This window comes from Pelophylax lessonae, assembly GCF_965119305.1.
Source record: "Pelophylax lessonae genome assembly, chromosome: 5".
Classification (NCBI taxonomy): domain Eukaryota; kingdom Metazoa; phylum Chordata; class Amphibia; order Anura; family Ranidae; genus Pelophylax; species Pelophylax lessonae.
In genome coordinates this window covers 340,083,224-340,103,317 of record NC_138772.1, presented here as the reverse complement: position 1 = coordinate 340,103,317, position 20,094 = coordinate 340,083,224, and the positions used below count along the sequence as shown (strand labels likewise).

At 45.8% G+C, this 20,094-nt stretch overlaps 1 protein-coding gene across 1 annotated transcript in view; it reads right to left on the bottom strand.

Annotated features, from left to right (window-relative positions):
- The window catches only part of JARID2 (jumonji and AT-rich interaction domain containing 2), a 351,911-nt gene that overhangs the window by 123,051 nt on the left and 208,766 nt on the right, over nucleotides 1–20,094 (bottom strand). The gene's annotated exons all lie outside the window — the stretch shown is intronic.

Genomic DNA, 20,094 nt, shown 5'->3' with positions numbered 1-20,094 from the left:
GAGGACGTAAGATAAATAAATATTCTAAAAGTGAAAATGTTCATCGCATCTTTCAGAATGCATACATTCACAGTGATAAAGGGCTACAGCATCTTGAAGAGTACATCTCTATCCATTCACTAACTTGAAATGGTTAGCTGAAAGAATAGTATTTTTTGCAAGCAGTGTAAAACGCTCTTTGGCATTAAACAGTGGTGTTTTGGATGTGGGTTGTGTAATCTGAGCATTTGTGTAGAGAACATGTGATCAGGGAAGTTTATGCTGGGTCACAGTAACTTTAGGGGAGATTCTCAATAATGAAGGCTTCCTATCTTCAACCAGACCAGCCTGTCTGGCAAGGGATGGCACTACAAAAGTTGCCTGCAGTCTCACAGCTTATAATTAAATATCCCTGTGTCCACTATTAATAAATGCAAGACTGTCTCTTTATCCATAGACAAAAAGGGGAATATTTATTTACTTCTCGGAAACTTTAAAAGCAGTGGGGGGGAACTATCAATTTAAAAACGTCAATCTCTTTTCCCCAAAGGCATTATGTTTAAAGCAGTACATTTGGGTACATTCCAGAGATAGAAACTTTATGGAAGACATTTTTCTGCCTTGATCAATACAATTCCCAAAAATACTTCCACTAACCAAACACAAAGCTTAGCTCAGAGTAAACTTGCCACAGACCCAGGTGATTCAAACTGAGCATATGCCTAAAAGAGCACAAAATAAAGATGATCTTGTGCAAAACCACATTTCAAAAATCAGCAGAGCCAGAGATACAGACAGCTGAGGTTACATAGAAATGTTGACTTTCCCTTGCTCCAACCAGTCAGACATTGAGCCCTCCCCCACTGTCCTATATTATTATGGGCAGCCTCCCTGATCAGAATGGAGGTTCAGGGGTTTGGAGTTGTCAAAGCCAAGCTCTGCTAGAAGACTCTTTATAATGTGCATTGTGGTGCCTTGCAATGCAGTTAACTGCATCTCAACACATACAGTTGGGCAAAAAAAGTATTTAGTCAGCCACCAATTGTGCAAGTTCTCCCACTTAAAAAGATGAGAGAGGCCTGTAAATGTCATCATAGGTATACTTCAACTATGAGAGACAAAATGAGAAACAAAACACCAGAAAATCATATTCTCTGATTTTTAAATATAAATTTTTTTGCAAATTATGGTGGAAAATAAGTTTTTGGTCAAAAACAAAAGTTCATCTCAATACTTTGTTATATACCCTTTTTAGTAATGACAGAGGTCAAACGTTTTCTGTAAGTCTTCACAAGGTTTTTACACACTGTTGGTGGTATTTTGGCCCAATCCTCCATGCAAATCTCCTCTAGAGCAGTGATGTTTTGGGGCTGTCGCTGGGCAACACAGACTTTCAACTCCCTCCAAAGGTTTTCTATGGGGTTGAGATCTGGAGACTGGCTAGGCCACTCCAGGACCTTGAAATGCTTCTTACGAAGCCACTCCTTCGTTGCCCGGGCGGTGTGTTTGGGATTGCTGTAATGCTGAAAGACCCAGCCACGTTTCATCTTCAATGCCCTTGCTGATGGAAGGAGGTTTTCGCTCAAAATCTCACGATACATGGCCCCATTCATTCTTTTCTTTGCACGGATCATTCGTCCTGGTCCCTTTGCATAAAAACAGCCCCAAAGCATAATGTTTCCACCCCCATGCTTCACAGTAGGTATGGTGTTCTTTTGATGCAACTCAGCATTCTTTCTCCTCCAAACACTACGAGTTGAGTTTTTACCAAAAAGTTCTACTTTGGTTTCATCTGACCATATGACATTCTCCCAATCCTCTTCTGGATCATCCAAATGCTCTCTAGCTAACTTCAGATAGCCTTTGTTACTTTGGTCCCAGCTCTCTGCAGGTCATTCACTAGGCACCCCCCCCCCCCCGTGTGGCTCTGAGATTTTTTGCTCACCGTTCTTGTCATCATTTTGACCCCATGGGGTGAGATCTTCCATTTTCTAATAATTGCTCCCACAGTTGATTTCTTCACACCAAGCTGCTTGCCTATTGCAGATTCAGTCTTCCCAGCCTGGTGCAGGTCTACAATTTTGTTTCTGGTGTTCTTCGACAGCTCTTTGGTCTTGGCCATAGTGGAGTTTGGAGTGTGACTGTTTGAGGTTGTGGACCGGCGTCTTTTATACAAGTTCAAACAGGTGCCATTAATACAGGTGGAGGACAGAGGAGCCTCTTAAAGAAGAAGTTACAGGTCTGTGAGAGCCAGAAATCTTGCTTGTTTGTAGGTGACAAAATATTTATTTTACCGAGGAATTTACCAATTAATTCATTAGAAATCCTACAATGTTAGTTCCTGGATTCTTCCCCCCCCCCCCATTCTGTCTCTCATAGTTGAAGTGTACCTATGATGAAAATTGCAGGCCTCTCTCATCTTTTTAAGTGGGGGAACTTGCACAATTGGTGGCTGACTAAATACTTTTTTGCCCAACTGTACCTATGCACCTGCAATAAAAGCACCATAAAGCAGATAAGCAATGCTCTGTGCTTTATGTGGTTTGTGCTTAAAATAAATGATGCAAGGTCTATTATTTTGGGCATTGAAAACCATGTGTTTTGAATGTGCTGCCTAGCACAACATGTATCAAAAGCTGGAATCACTGAGTTTTATGTCAGGTTTGCGATAACTGCCTAAAACTGTAAGATTACAGTTCTATTATCCTTACACTAGCACCAGACCATTTTCTTTACATTTTTTCAAGCAATGTATTCTAGATAACCTTGACAATGAGCTGATCAATGTTACACCAGCTTAGTAAAGCCTTTAACAGAGAAACACAATGCCACTTTCAGACGATGAAGGTTTTTCTCTCAAACCCTTAGTTACCAACATTTAACAAGTATTTCCAGAAACTCTCTGCAAAAGAGCCAAAGAATACCAGCTGAGAAATATTCAGTACTGTCACGATCAGGCTCTACTTACAACAGTCCCTATTGTATCATCTATTTTTACTGGATTCATAACACAATTGAGTACTTTCCGTGACCCTTTTTTTTTTTTTTTTCTTTTAATGCACTAACAGCTACGTTTTCAGGACATGCTTTCAAGGGTCTACCTGCTTTTTCTCGGTTTAACCGGGACTGATGAACAAAGGTAAAGACAACAATCTCTTGAAAAAACACACACAGGGTAATAAAAGTTAAAAAAGGAGTAGGGAAAGGGGTAATGGAATGGGTGAGAGTAGGGAAGAGTCAAAGGGTTGAGAGAAGTCGTAATTACTAAAACAAAATAGTTTATTGACCATTCTCACCTATAAAACCACCCCCAATTCATTAATTCTTACATGACTAAAGTTTCATTTACACTGGCCATTAGGGCCAGTGCGAATCGCAGCATCTGTTTCTATTGCGGTTCTCAGTGGCTAGATGTGACTGCAGGCCCCGTTCCATAGTGACAGGTTGCCTGTGGCAGCACATGTTTGTGGCTCTCTGCACGGCTAACAATTACCTGTAGTGAGAGCTGCTGGACTCACACAAAGTGTGCCCAGCAGCAATTACCACAGAAATCACTGGTTGTGCAGAGAGCCTCAAAGAGGCGAGGCCAACGGCACCTGTCACTATAGCAAATGGAGCCGGTGGCTGCACCTAGCCGCTAAGACCCGCCGCAGGAATCAGAAGATTCCCACCACTACAATTCCCACTGGCTCTAATTGCTGATGTGAATGTAGCCTACCTTTCTCACTTTTTTAGTGAGTGTGTACATGTCTTTGCTTTTTTTTTTTTTTTTTAACATTTGGTAAACTTTTGTGTATCAGTACTGCTTGAACCAAGAAGAAGGGGGTAGACACATGAAACCTTAAAATCCAAAGAGTAAGTACACCTTTTTACAAAATAAGTAGACACACACACCCATTTCCACACTGCACTTAGCTGCTGTGATGCACACGTAAAATAATAAAAGAATAGAAGAATCATAATGCTTGCAGTGGCGAGCAGACATCAGTCAGTGCGGCCACGTGATAGCGTTGATCAATGACAATTTCTTCTGAGATGAAAGAAGAGATTCAACAGCGCACAGACTGCAAAAAATATGGGAGAGGGTATTTTTTTTTTTTTTAATCCCTGCTCTACTCTATTCAAAACTGAAAAGAACTTGCTTTAGATATAATTGGTTTCTTTGATCACTGAACATTATCTTCTTTGCCTATTTGACAATTAATGTAGCATGGCTGTAATTCAAGTACACTATATTGACTATAAATTCCAGGTTAGTTATATACAACAGACACATGCAACAACAAAAATGAACAAAGGTAGATGTGCATCTAGGGAAATATTGGCCTGTTTTATTACAGGGTTTTCTTTCTTTCTGCATGCTTTCCTCTGGTTTTATTTCCTGTGCATACGTGCCAAGCACAGGAAAACACTACATAAAAAAAGAGGTTAATGCTTTTAGTAACATCTGCTGTCTGTTCATAGTAACAAAGCTCAGCATTTTAAAGGTCCTCTGCAGTGTTGCATGCAGACCTTTTTCCGCCTACAATACAATTCAGACAAAATTAGCTAGAGGGAGGATCATATTCACAATAAATAGTGCACAACAATGTTATTGTTTAAGGATTTGCAGTACAGTTTAATCGAAAAGAAATTCATAGATAACAGAGATGTTTGGATTTTGCTGACATCAATGTATTCAAAGAGATGGAGCTTTTCTAAAGCAACAAATAAAACAGTTATTTTAAAAAACAAGTCTATAGTGTTGTTTAGAAGTCATGTAAGGGAACAGAAGAAAACAGTGAAATACGATTGCCTCTGAGTAGTCCCTCTGCTAACACAGGGACTGATTTATAAAACTTGAGGGGGAAAAAATGGATTTTTGTAAAATCTTACCGTAAAATCCTTTTCTCTTAGCTCATTGACAGACGTAGTCCTCGGTGATACAGCACCTTCGGGTTATGTTGCCTCCACAGGAGCAGGACTAGACAGGAAATTAAAATGCTCTGGCCACACCCTAGGGGCAGTCCCAGAGGGTATATCCTCTCTCTCTCTGCCTCAGCAAATCAGTTATGTCAAAAAGCAGTCTTTAGAGATTTTAACCCAACCCAACTCAAAAACAGAGGGGCGGGGACTACGTCTGTCAATGAGCTAAGAGAAAAGGATTCTACGGTAAGATTTTACAAAAATCCATTTTTCTCTATCGCTCATTGACAGACGTAGTCCTCGGTGATACAGCACCTTCGGGACGTCCCAGAGCAGTATCACAAATGAGGGGTGGGAAAATGAAAATCAAATCCCAAACTAGAAGGCCCAACCGGTGCCAACTAGAAGTTTACAATGCTCATCCTTAATGATGAGACTCAACAAAAAAGAAAAATTTTTTTTTTTTTTCAAACAGAAAAAAACCCTCGAGGTAGACCACCGGTCTCCTCAAATTGCGGCCTGCAAAACCTTGCGGCCAAATGAGGCATCCGCCGATGCCGTCACATCAATTTTATAGAATTTTGTAAAGGTATGTACCGACGACCAGGTGGCCGCCTTACATACCTGGACCACTGACGCCTGATGGCGAAAGGCCCAGGAAGTACTGAGCGCTCGAGTGGAGTGCGCCCTAACAGTGAACGGAGGACTCTGACCCTTAATAGAATAAGCCTGTACCACCGTCTGTCTAATCCATTTGGCAATGGTCGCGGCAGATGCAGGCAAACCCTTTCTGGGGCCATCCGTGATCACAAAAAGTGAATCCGTCTTACGGAATGATTCCGTAGCTTTCAGGTATACCCTGATTGCCCGAACCACATCTAAGGAATGTAACGCATGTTCCCGATGATGCTTGGGCTGAGGACACAAGGAAGGTAGTACAATATCTTCATTCAGATGAAAATCTGAAACCACCTTAGGAAGAAAGGATGGCTTAGGATGAAGTACTACCTTATCCCTATGAATCACTAGGTATGGGGACTGGCATGATAATGCAGCCAGTTCTGACACCCTGCGAGCAGAAGTGATAGCCACCAAGAAGGCCACCTTCTGGGATAAAGTAAGCAAGGGAATCTCCCTGATGTTTTCAAAGGGAGGTTTCTGTAGAACCGACAAAACTAAATTAAGATCCCAGGGCGGTAAGGGCGCGCGGACTGGTGGAGCCAGGTGCCGCACCCCCTGGATGAAATTCCGCACCAAGGACTTGGTAGCTAAAGGTTTCTGAAAGAAGATTGCTAATGCTGAAACTTGACCCTTGATGGTGCTCAAGGCTAGCTTCTGCTCAACCCCTTGTTGCAAAAAAGCCAATATTCGAGTCACCGAATAGGTACGTGGAGGAAATCCTAAAGATTCGCACCACGCAATATAAGTCTTCCATGTGTGATAATAGACCTTGCTGGAAGTCGCTTTCCTTGCTTTAATAAGGGTAGGAATGACTGAAGCAGACAAACCTCTGTCCTTCAGTACTTGGGTCTCAATGGCCAGGCCATTAAAACCAGCGACTGTAAAGCACGATGGTAAATTGGTCCTTGAGACCACAGACACTCCCTGAGACGAAGTTCCCACGGAACGTCTGTGACTAGCATGTCCAAGTCGGCCAGGCCGGCTTGACGAGGCCAGCCTAGAATTTCTAGGACCACTGGCGCTGATTGGATCTGAACCAGGCGTCCCTAGAGGTATCTGGCCCCGACCATCCGAGAAAGTCTGGTCGTTTCCTGTTCCCACACATTTATCAGATACCTGATTGTTATCAGGAAGGGTGATCTTTTCTGGTTGAACCTCAGGGACCGAAGTCACCCGACTAGAGGCTTCTTGGCCTGTCTGGTCAACCAGATCCGATTCCTGTGAGGCATTGGGACTAATCTTAGGAAAAGGTAAAGGAAAAGATCTATTCAGGGAACGGTAACTACCGCTTCCTGTAGTACTTAAATGTTGGAAGGGAAGAATCGCACCGGTAGTAGTAGTTGATGCTCGATCTAATGTCCTGAATACCGGTGAAAACGTCCCCCCACCCTGAAACCGGGTGGGGGCGCACCTTCAGGCTGTGTACTCCTTTGCTTCGGGTTTGGCTGAGTTGGTCCTCTGTTTGTCCGACCAGCCCTTCTTGAACCCTCCTGGAGGAGTCTTGCCTTTCCCGCTTGTTCCAGCCGGGCGCCCTTTATGGGCGGTAAAGAAAGGTCCTCGCTTGTTGCGAGGTCCCTTAGCTTTAGCAGCCTGTGGCAAAAAAGTGCTCTTGCCCCCAGTGGCATCCTTAATGATTTCATCTAGGGTGGCCCCAAATAGACCATTCCCCTGAAAGGGGAGATTTGTCAAGGTCTTTTTGGAACCTAGGTCAGCTGACCAGCATTTTAACCACAGCACACGTCTGAGGATAACCGCTGACATAGATGCATGCCCTAATAGGGGAGTAGTGTCCAAGGCTGCGTCACAGATAAACTGTAGCCCTTGTATAATCTGTTCCATCAAATCAGATGTCTCCTGGGGAATATCTTTTCCCCTAAGGTCTTGGCGTACCATTCTCGCCCATTCCGTAAGTGCCTGGGAAACTAGACCAATAACAATTACTGGTCTAAATGCTGACCCTATCAGAGAGAAGATGGTGCGGGACTCTGCTTCCATCTTTCGATCCACCGGATCCTTAAAGGACGAAGTGTCCTCCACTGGGATAACCGTGGCTTTATTCAGCCTGGAAATAGGTGGATCCACCACTGGTGGTACCGTCCATTTCTTAATGATGGATTCCTCAAACGGATAGCGTCTAGCAATACGCTTGGAAATAGTAAAGGTACGTTTAGAATGCTCCCATTCTCCTTTAATCTTATTACCAAAACACTTGGGTACAGGAAAAACCTTCACCGTTTTGATGGGCTTGTTAGTACCAAAAGGAATCTCTGTTTCAGTTGCCTCTGCCGGTAAAACCTCAAGTTTTAAGGTTTCCTGCACTGCCACAACTAGTGCGTCCACCAATGCTTCTTCCTGAATTATAGCGGGAGAAGAAACGTCCTCCTCACTGTCTGAGGGAGCTTTACCTGAGGTAACAGCCCTTGCAGAGGGACCTGCAACTGCAGTGACCATCTCTGAATCTGAGTCAGAGGTGTCAGATAGTATAGGGGTAGGCGGGGGTCGCTTCCTTGACCCCCGTCCCTGACAGGCCGCCTCCACCCGAGCCACCATAGACTCCAAAATTGCTGTAAATGCCTCTACACTCTGTGCACCGGCGGGTCCCGTGGCCCCCTCGTGGGAAACAGGTGGGGGAATATGTGTGGCAGGGTCCATGATAATTCCAGTCACTTCCTGGATAATATAATTCAAAAATAAAAAACTTTTTTTTTTTTTTTTTTTTCAGACCCCCAGCGCCACAAAAGCCCCTTAGTGTTACCTGCTAGGGATCCCTATCGATCGAGAGAGAGAGAGAGAGAGATAGACCCCCCAGGCTCACCACTTGATGCTCAGAGTTTAACTGCAACAGGTTACAGCGCTGTCTTGACAAACAGGAAGTCTTTTGGCTGGCTGCCCAGGAAGAAAGGAGGCGGCTCCGCCCCTCTGCACGCCTTCCGGCGTCTCCCCTAGCTCCACGAGGTGTTTGGATCACCTCAAACATGGCCGACCCCATGCTGGAGACACGAGGCTACGCCAAAATGGCGGCTCGTGCAATCCAGCAAAAAAAATGGCGGCGGCCTGTACTGAATAGCGGTGTGCTGCAGGGCACACAACACTCTCTCTGCATGGGGATTTGGCGTGGTTGGCGGTACCGGCCCTGGCGGACCGCATGGCCGTTCGGAAGGCCTGCTTATAGCTGGAGATCTGATTTAGGAAGGCAGTCTACATGTCCGTGGCTTCTGGCTGGTAGGTACCTTATTCTTATCACAGTAAGATTCCCAGAATGCCACTGATTACAATCTTTAAAACATGTATACAATTAGATTGTTAGCTCCCAAACCAAGCCTCCTGGCTCTTTGCACATAAAATCACACTCAAAGTAGGGGGATCTGTGTCATGTTATAGGATAGAGGGGGACTCTATCTTACCATACAGAGAGGGGCCCGCGTTCACCACAAGACCCGTCATGGGAAAAGGGGGAACATACTACTCACCATACCGGAACCAGGCGGGCACCAACTCCTGACAGTACCCCTCTCCACCGGGGCGGGAGGGCTGTCGACCGATATGGACGCCGTGACTCATGGTCTTTGGCGTTTCAGCGAGACGTTTAACTCGCGGGGTCAGTCCCTTAATGGGACTTTGTCGCGGCCGACCCAGCGCGGAGCTATGGCCTGCACGCGCTCGTAGGCTGAACTGGGGTGGCCACCAGATCTCAACATCCAGCCCGTCGCCCAGTTCAGCTTTCTTGCTTGAAGATCTCACAGGAACACTGGAGAAAAAAAGCTGTCTAAAAAATCTTTTAAGAAAAAAATCTTGCCAGGACCGAAGATCCCAGCAAGGTATCTAGGTCCTTACTCCTAACTAGACAGAAAATAACTGATTTGCTGAGGCAGAGAGAGAGAGGATATACCCTCTGGGACTGCCCCTAGGGTGTGGCCAGAGCATTTTAATTTCCTGTCTAGTCCTGCTCCTGTGGAGGCAACATAACCCGAAGGTGCTGTATCACCGAGGACTACGTCTGTCAATGAGCGATAGAGAAAATTATTTTTGACTTGCCGCAAAATCCATTTCTCTCATATTGACAAACACAGCTACTCATCTTATTGATTACGTGGGCTATACTGCCCCCTACAGGATTAGGACACTGGACAGAAAAAAACTTGACTACGCATATGGAGCGTAGTGAAGGGGGTATACTCTCATTCTCTTCTATAGGTGCTCAGTTTTGTTACAAGCAGTGCCAGAAGAAAAAAAAAACTCCAGGGGTGAGTGCTGTGTCCATCAATGAACATCAGAGAAATGGATTTTACAGTAAGTCAAAAATCCCATTTTCTGTTCCGTTCATTGTTCATACGTGGGACATCCCAAAGCAGTGTCAAACACAAGGGGTGGGAACAGCAAGAAAAAAATATACTTCCCAAGGCTAAACATAGTCAACCAGTTAACATGGAGCTCAACTATAAAACAACTGGAGCTCATGAAAACACCCTCAAAACAAAAAGCAGAGCGCCTCTAAGTGTTATCAGTTTAATTAAAAGGGTAAGGCAGGTACAGGAAAACTGCTCACATTTAAAACAGTATAAAATAGCTCATCTGTTAGGTGGTCTGCAGGAACACAGGGGTCCACGGCTGGATGTTAGTAGCTCCAAGAGGTGGTGCAGGGGATGGTGAAGGAGGGAGATGTCTGGAGAGCCAAGAGACCAGATAGTAGGATGGCCAGCAGCTTCAGGAAGGTGTTCTGTTCCTCAGGGAGACACCTGGTGAGCCGAGAGACCGTTAGGTAGGATGGCTGTCGGCTTCAGAAGGGCGCCCTGCTCCTCAGTACATCCGGCGCCAACAGATAGGGGAGCCCAGCGAGACAGATCCAGCAGCCAAAACGCACAACGCTTTTCCGAGCGTGCGCAGTAGCCTCACAGGGCGTGCGCGCTCCTTTCTCAAGTGCAGTGGCCAAGACGAAGACTCCGCGCGCAAAAGCAGATAATCCAGATACCCCAGTCCCGCTATCCCCCACTGTCGCAGCAATGCTAGCACCAGGGCCAATACATTTGTGAAGACTCGAGGGGTGGAGGCAAGACCAAAGGGTAATGCCACGAACTGATAATGCTCCTCGCCCACGGCAAAGCGGAGGATGCACTGGTGGCATACACATATTGGGATGTGTAGGTAGGCATCCTAGATGTCGATGGAGGCAAGGAAATCCCCCTGATTTAGGGAAGCCGCCACCGTGCGAATAGATTCCATTCAGAACTTCTGTACCCCCACAAAGCAGTTTAGTGCCTTGAGGTCCTTAACTGGACGCATCTTGCCTTCCTTCCCGGGAACTGTAAACAGGTTTGAGCAAAAACCTTGGAAACGTTCCGATGTCGGAAACGGAACAATCACCCCTTGAAGAAACAAGTCTTGCACTGCCCCAAAGAGATCACCTAAGAGATCTGGGGACAAGTGCAGGTTGGAAGGGAAGAAGCTGTCATGAGGATATGATCGAAACTCGATCTTGTAGCCGGAGCGACTGACTTCGTGGGCCCACTTGTCCGTTATCAGGGAGGTCCACAAACCCGAAAAACCCGTGAAGACATCCCCCCACCCCAGATGCAGGTGAGGGCGCCCCTTCGTGCGCGGAAAGCCTTGTCCGCAGGTCTGTCGGACCAGGGTTTCTTAGAACTCCCGGCGGAGGCTCTGAAGGGCTTAGATCCCTCGTCTTGAGACCCTGGAGGGACGAAAAGGTCTCTTATGAGCCGAAAAGAAAGGCCCCCTGTCTGCGATGGGACTCCTTACCCTTGGAAGCCTGAGGAAGAAGTGTACTCTTCCCCCTGTGAGGCCTTTGATAATGTAATCCAAGGAAGCTCCGAACAGGCGATCCCCCACAAATGGAAGATCGGATAAGGACCAGCATTTTAGACAGATAAGTTGCAGGACCACCGCTGAGGCAGACAGTCTAGAAATCAAGGAAGCCGCATCCAAAGAGGCGTCACAGACAAACTGTAGCCCTTGGACCAATTGATCCACCAGCTCCGCAAAGGCATGGGGGAGCTGTTCCCCCTCCAGGTCCCAGGCGTAGAAGTTTTGCCCACTCAGTCATAGCTTGCGGCACCAGGGCAATAGTAAATACCTGTGCCGAAAGTGCCGAACCAGCCACAGTGAACATATGGCGGGTCAAGGCCTCTGACCTCCTGTCCACCCCAAGGAAGTGGGGGGGGGGGGTGTTGGGCAGATGGGGGCAAAGGCCTGCAGAAGACCACCGTGAAGGGGGGGACGCTGACTAGGAGGGAGGGGAGCCCGGGGGTCTGACCATCCCAGGGAGGAGCCCACGTCCACCCCAAAACCCTCCAGGGGTAGAGGGTAGATAGCTACTTACCACACCAGGAGAAGAATGGGCACCACTCCGGACAGTCCACCGCTCCATTGTAATGTGGGTGCTGTTGGCCAGGAGGAAATGATGTAACTCAGGCTGAAGCCAGTTTGCATGAGTCCTCGCGAGACGTTTAACTCGCAGGCCAGCCCCCGATTAGTATAACCTATCTAACCCCAAAAAGAAGAAATCTGTACACATACCTTTTTGAAGCCAGTCCAACATGGTCCCACACTGAGCTGTCAGCCGCAGCTTCACTGTGGAGGCAGGTGCAGAGGACACATCCAACAATGGAAGCCCCATAATAAGTCTATGGGTGACGTCACTCCCCATTTATTTCACAGCAGTTGTCGGCTGTGTCCTCTGGAGAGTTTCTGCAGCTTGAGACTGGTTCGGGTTAAAAAAAAAAAAATGTATACCGATTTCTTCTTTACAGGGATAGATAGGTTAGTGTTAGATCGTGGATGTCTATAGATGCAGGGATTTTAGCTTTAGGGTGAATTTACACTTTAAGCGGCTGCAAACATGCAACCAATTTGTCTTATATTGATTTTACTCTATCATCAAATGGCTGGCTGCTGTTGGTTACTGCAATGCACACACCTCACCTTGGCAGCACTTTATTAGATCTATGATTGTTAATATAGTTCTGTGGTAAAGATATATAGGAAATATCCCTGATAACTATTTGAACATGCTAGCTGTCTGACAGTCAACAGTAACAGATCAGCATGTGGATGGGCTCTTAAAGCAGATTCTTACTGCATCTGAGCACTGCAAACCAAAAACATTATTTCATTAATTTTTAATATTCCAAGCAAAACTCCCCCATCCGTGTCTCCATGCTTAATTTTGCTGAAAAATCCCTTTGAAAAAAAAAAAAAAACACCTAGCATTTCTCGTCATGGCCATCTTGTGTAAAAGCAAATGATTCATGTAGCAAGTTCTTCCTGGAATCAATCTGCCCTTAGCTCAAGGATGCATGCAGGAGAATGTGCTTAGCTGAGAGAACCCCTCCTCCCCTCTGAAGACACCTGGGACGTATGACATTTGCTTAGGCAAGAAACCAAGAAGTAACTGAAGAAATGCAAAGAGAAGTTTAAAACAAGTAAATATGATATACTTTACAAGCCATTTACTAATGCTAGCAGCATGAGGGTTAAAAATAATTAATGTTGACTCGGGGAGTGAAGTTCCACTTTAAAGTTTAGACCACAGCTGAAGACTTGATTTACACCTATGCATTGCAGCAACGTGTGATAAAACACACCAAGGCAGAGGCATTTCAATAGTGAGTTTTGATGGGAACGGTGTGTTGTGTTAGAAATGGTTCATGTCTGGATTTTAGCAAGTTGTGGTGCGATGGACTGCCATACAGCAATGCAGGTTTACATTACAAATACTACATGCTAACATGCATCAACCAAACCCCTGTTCTTTTTTATATCATTAGACAGGTCTACTTGGTTGGTGGCAGACTGGAGGGTAAGTACATCAGACTGGGGGCTGGCGGACTTCCATGCACCTCTCTTAATCCTTTTCAATGTGTTTTTTTTAATACAGGGATGGAGACGCTGGGCATACCTTCTGGTTTCTCACCTAAATAGCCCACATTGTTTATGCAACCAGGGATGGAGGCACCTTGCCTACAGGCTAGTGCTTCATTTAAAGTCCCACCGTGTGATTTTCGTGCGTTTTTTGGTGGATGCAGTCTGATTTGACCCCAGTTTTTCATATACAGGGATGGAGACCATAGCATGACCTGCTTGTCTCATGTAAAGTCCCAAATATTTTATGAAATTAGGGATGGAGGCACTGTGCTATACAGGCCAATTGCCTCATATAAAGTCCCAATCTGTGTTTTACACTGCATCCGCCAAGGGGTTGGAGGTGTATGCTTCTCAGCTGGTCGTTTTCAGTTTGTACCATCGCAAGAACATTGCTAATAGAGTTTTGAGATACTAGACCAGTCATGGATGGAGTTGGGTTGGGGGAAGTTTGGGCTGCACCCTCCCACCTGCCTCCTATCCATCCATTAGCAGCCATGTGCTCCCAGTGTGGAGACACTCAAATTAAAAGTGTTAGGACTGCAGGTAAAACAGGGTGCCGTGTAGTGGCCCTGCAGCTTACACATTCGTTTGCAAATGCGTGTCAACCAAACGCCTGTTCTTTATTTATATCATTAGACAGGTCTACTTGGTTGGTGGCAGACTGGAGGGTGAGTACATCAGACTGGGAGCTGGCTGGCTTCCATGCACCTCTCTTAATCCTTTTCAATTCGTTTTTTTTTAACAGGGATGGAGACGCTGGGCATACCTGCTAGTGTCTCACCTAAAGTCCCACATAGCCCACATTGTTTATGAACATGCATAGGGTAGCGCATCTTAGTGTATTGGGGAGGTGGGAAGGGTGAAGGAATGAAAATGTAAGAAACAAAAAAGCTTTTCTTTCTCCATCTTAACCTCTCCATAGCATAGATGTAAAAGTTTGGCAGCACCAAATATTTATGTATTTCAAACAACAAAGAAATGGCCAAACAGAGCCTACAGTATCTGACATCCCCAAATCTTAATAGACCCCAGGTGCTGCTCAATGTTTTAAGGTGTGCCAGCACATAAACAGACCTTGTCACCAGACCATTCATTTAACCATAAGCCTCCTATAAGATTATATGTGCATTTATCAAATTTTAAGCATGATGGCTGCTAGGTGCGGCCATCTTGGATGTGATGTCAGCAGCCAGTTACTGGTTTTAGTAGCTTAAAGCGGAGTTCAACCCAAAAGTGGAACTTCCGCTTTAGGGAGTCCTGACCCCCTGACATGCCACATTTGGCATGTCAATTTTTTGGGGGGGAGCGGGTACCTAGTTTTGACAGGTACCCGCTCCCACTCCCGCTCGGAGCGCCGCGGCGCCCTGAACGGAAGTTCTCCTCTCCCCCTCCCTCCCTGCAATCTTCTGGGACACGTCAGAGGTCCCAGAAGATTGCCGGCCAATCAAGACGTGCAGCGCGACTCGCGCATGCGCAGTGGGTACCCGGCTGTGAAGCCGCAAACTGTCACAGCCGGGTGCCCATAGCAGTGATGCCGGCGCCGAGGGAGAGGTTTGAGGCTTCGGGCGGCCGCATCGCTGGACCGTTGGACAGGTGAGTGAATGGCTGGAACTCCGCTTTAAGACTTAAGCTGTGAAGGGCAGGTGGAGTGGCAGTATGGAGCCGGCTCACACTCCTGTAGCTGATGATGCACGTCTGAAAAGGAGCCGCTGGTATCCACAAGAAACTTTATTGGAGACTGCTAAGACAGAACTTGGCTCTGCCATGGAGTTCTGTCTGAGCTAACTCCAATAGTTTCTTGTTGATGGTACAAGTGGTGTGCCCCCCCTCCTTTTCAACTGGCAAATGATTGTATTCTCATAATATTTATAAGCAGATGTCAAAATAATCACCCCCCCCCCCCCCACATCTGATGTCAAGAGCTCCCCACCCTCCTTTACAACACAGTGCACCCCCTTTACCTTGTGCTGCTGACAGGGAAGAAGTTGGGGGTGGGGGTGGAGCTGATAATCAGAAAGAGCAGGTTCTGAAAGAGGACCATAGGAGGGCTGGAGTAAACGGGGAGACCAGGGGAGGCAGAGATGAGGGGGTGTTGCAGCTGCACAGAGAGGCGCAGGATCTGTAGATGGAGTTCAGTCCTCCTCTATGCTGCTGCTGACTGTTGAGACAAGGTGGGTGTGGAGGCGAGGGGGATGCCCCTGCTGCAAGAGAGGTGCTAGGGCCACATGAAATGGCCTTGTAGACTGCATTCTGCCTGTGGGTCTTGTGTTTGACAAATGTGCTCTATAGTATTCCCCGTCATCCCTAATTTTTATATATTTTCACCTGTAATTTTTTAAGTTGGTCACAGAGTCTCTTAAAAGTGAGAGCAAAGTACAGACTGCAGCTGCAAATTTCTGACAAGCTTACTCTGGTGGCTCTGGCTTGGAACTTACAAGCCACCAACTTGGGAGAAGCATGCTGCCAGTAAAGTAAGAATTTCTCATTTGCCCATTTGTCACTGGGTCAATGAACAGAAACGGCTGCATTGCCACAACAGCTAGGCAACTAGTATTTACAGGTCAGCAATGCCTAGCTTGAGTCATCTCTACAATCCTTGTCATCTTAATACTAACTACACAAAGGTGCGCCCGTTTGCTAATGATGCTCAGTAGTGCTGATCTAAGCTGTCTAAATATTAGAGTTTATGTTCCTTACAGAGAGAAATGTAGGCGGTTATAAACATGGGCACAGCACTGTAAAGCCATTTTTACACTTCCCAAGTAAAGATACAATTTGCATGTACTAATAGGCAAATACAAAATGTAAGATAAAAATGGACTTTAGCATTTGCATCAAAGTACTAAAATGTACAAGCAAGGACCTACCTTATGTACATATGCTGGGTTACATAGTTGCAGCTGGCATACCTCCCAACTTTGTAACTTAAGAAATGAGGGGCACCCTGACAAGTAGAAGATATGTTGCATGATTTGGGTGGTGTGGCAAAAATGGTTGTGGCTAAATTGCACTGAATATTGGGGTGGCCTAAATAAGAATGGCTAAATAAAGTCTAAACTTACATATGGTATACAATACACAGTCTGCAGTGCTTGTACCCACTCACAAAAACAAAGGATCAAAAAAAAAAAAAAAAAAAAGAATTCCTGCCACGTGTACACACACAGTGAGGGGCTGAGGAACACGTTTGCCAATAACAAAAGTTTGGTGTGACAACAGAGACCACGGGGGAGGGATGGTAACAGAGACTGGGGGCAGTAGACAGACTTTAGGACTGGGGGAGAGGGCATAGAGGCAACAGGAATGGGAAGAAAACATGTAGATAGCAGGACTGGGAGTACAGAGCCCGCGGGACTAGGAAGGAGGCACAGAGACCATGAGACTGCAGGACTGGACTGTGGAGGGGTGTTGGTGGAGGAACACAAAGGCCACAGGAATGGAGAGGAAACATTGAAATCGCAGGACTGGGGGTTTGCCACACGTAGGCAGGTGTAATTTAACCTTCTTCCTGAATGTGGTGCTATGTAGCTGCCCGCTGTACAGGGAGAATAGGGGGTTGAGAGGAGCTTTGTTCTTCTGGAGCCTCTGTAGGTGTCATCAGGCATGCAGCTGTCCGATTAGACCCCGCAACACTGGATGACTCCTGCGGCCATCTTTAGTGAGGGCAATGCTAATAAACAGCACTGCTCCACTGCAATTGGAGCACATTTGCTAAGTGGATAGAGTAAGGACAGGGCCCACACTGGTTAGGGACAGTGTATTTATCACTAGGGAGAGGTTCCTGTCGATGAGGAACAGAGCAAGGATACCACTTCTGGCTCCGCTGTCTGGGGACTCTAGAAAATTGGGACCCTTCTATCAGATGCTGTTCTGGTAACATAGGCCTTGTTAAGGTATAATCTGAGGTGCTGGGACTGTGTTAAAGTACCACCCATGTGCTGACAACTGTTGTACCCGAGTTGCCTGGGGTGTCAAGACTCTGGTGACATACTGTTTGGAACTGTTGAGTAAGCACCTTGCCGCTGTCTTCTACGTGTTATGTATTACTTACAGTTTACCAAATAACAATGGTAGGAAAGGGAGGAAACCGAGACCGTAGAATAAGGGGTGAAGGAGAAGAGACATAAACCGCAAGACTGGGGAGGGTCACAGAGACTGCAGTATGGGGGAGAGTGCATTACTCACCCTGCTACAGAGTCCCGTACAGATGAAGCAGAAAGCAGAGCAACGGTTGCCTTGTGACTGCTGCCTGAGACCAGCTTCTTTTTGACAATAAATGATCAGTCAAAATCTGGAACCTACACATTTTCACCCATCTACCTGGACATTGAAGAGGATTAAAGAGCATGTGTCTCAGGCTGAAACTCCCCATTTCTTCTCCATTACAAAGTGCTGCTGGGCTTCATCATATAGCAAAACCTGACTCTGCCCACATTCTCCACCCCCACCCCCCCCCCCCCCAGCACACAGAGTGGCCAGTTAAAGAGGAGGTAGTTTTGAGCTTCAGCCAACATCAGTGAAGAAAAGCAGGCAGGTAACCAATCAGCAAAGTCTTTACACACAGCAGAGAGTGCTAGGCTCCAGGACTCTGCATCTGTGGGACAGTAAGATTTCCTTTAATTTTCAGGACAGTCCTGAGAGATTTGGGATGGTTGGAAGGCATGACAACTGTGTAGATGTACCACAATCTGGATTTTTACTAGTGAGAAACTATACATGTGCTATAGCAAAAAATACTGTAGGCATAAATGAGCAAAAGTATGAGCAGTTGAGCACAGAATGAACCATGGGATCTGCCACTGCAGGAAGGGAGATGAGGCAGCCAAGATAAGTGATGCTGGGGCCGGATTGCAGGGAAGGCAGTGGGGATCAAACACCAGAGGTTGGAAATGGAAAGGAGGTAGCTGGAAATTAAGAAAGCAGGGCAGGTACAAAAAAAAGCTTAACATGGGGATAAGTAATGTCAGAGAAAGATGTGGGTTCCAACACATTATGTAAAGAGTGATTGTGTAGCAACTATTCAGAGATGCCAACTTCATATCATGTATTGGTTTACTAACCTCAAACATACCCAGTTCTCAGTGTGGGCATATTTGTATGCCTGTTTCCCACCTTTTTTCCCCATAAGCATACCCTGCAAGTTCAAATTGTTTAAACACCCAGACTCCCTCTCCCTCCATAGATCTCCTCATTCAGTTCCCAAGCCTGATTTCCAGAACAGCCATATTTCTATAGCTTAAAGTGGAGTTCCAGCCTGTATTAAAAAAAAAAAAAAATTAAAGTCAGCAGTTACAAATACTGTAGCTGCTGACTTTAAATTAAAGGACACTTACCTGGTATCCCGCAATACCGGCACCCCTAGCTGAGCTGTTCATCGGCTTTGGGTGCAGATGCCGGCATCTTTACTAAGGGAAACAGGAAGTGAAGCCTTGTGGCTTCACAGCCTGTTCCCTACTGCGCATGTGCAAGTCGCGCTGCGCTTTCTGAATGGCCCGCTGTCTTCTGGGACCTGTGTGTGTCTCCCAGAAGGCAGCGGGGAGAAGGAGGGGTCATAAATTACGTTGATCACTGCAGCAACCTTATACGGAAGTGGGAGCGGGTACCCGTTTTTAAAAGGTACCCCCCCCCTCCGAAAGGTGCCAAATGTGGCACCAGATGGAGGGGGGAGGAAACAGATAAGCGGAGCTTCCACTTTTGAGTTAAATTCCACTTTAAGTGAGCCGATAACAGTACAGCTACACTAATTTAGCTGCTATGAAAGGCTGTGGATAAATGGCCACCATTCTATTTGAGTAGGCTAGTGATACTTGATAAAATGGCTGTGGCAGGTCTAGTGCAGGAGTATTAAAAATAACTAGTAGATCCAGACATATAGGCAGCTAAATAAATATGCATATCTCAATTTTGCCTGGAAAAACTCAAGGGTGACTTGAACCATTTTTTAATGAAACGCTCACTTCAAATTGCCCATATTTATGACTGGTTTATTTAGTAGCAAGCAATAAGGAGAAACAGAGAACACTGGATAGGAACCTGTGTCCCGTACTGCACTCCAAGATATGGAATTTAAAGGCAAGTCAAAATTCCTATTATCTTAATCACACAGTAAAGGACACAGGATATGTTGTCATAGACCGCGGGGTATCCACAAGCAATAAATTTAGTGATGGGAAATAACCACTGGCAAATAGGCCCATAAGAAAACCAAGGTCGACAGATACCAAACTCTCGGATGACAGCTTGAAGAACTTGGTTATCAAAGCTCACCTGGAGATCTACCCAGTAAAATTAAGAATAATAAAAAAAAATTGGTGTAGAAACTTTGGCTTAGTGGATGAAGAGGTTCATCGCCTAACTGGAGTCCAACAGAGTGAAGTTGCACTAGGGGGCATTTCCAGAAAACTTTTTGCCAGTGTCCAATCACCTGAAGGCAGCAACATATAACCCATGGTCTAAGACTACACATTCTGTGTCCTGTACTGTACAGTTAGGATATACATTGGCCTATGCACATCTTTTGAATGTCTAACAACTTATAAGGGTCTACTAATAATTTCAGCAAATGCTGTACAGGATAAAACCCACAGATTGAGATTCGAGTGTTTGCATCCAATGCAACCAAATAAATGTTTCCACTATACAGATTACTCA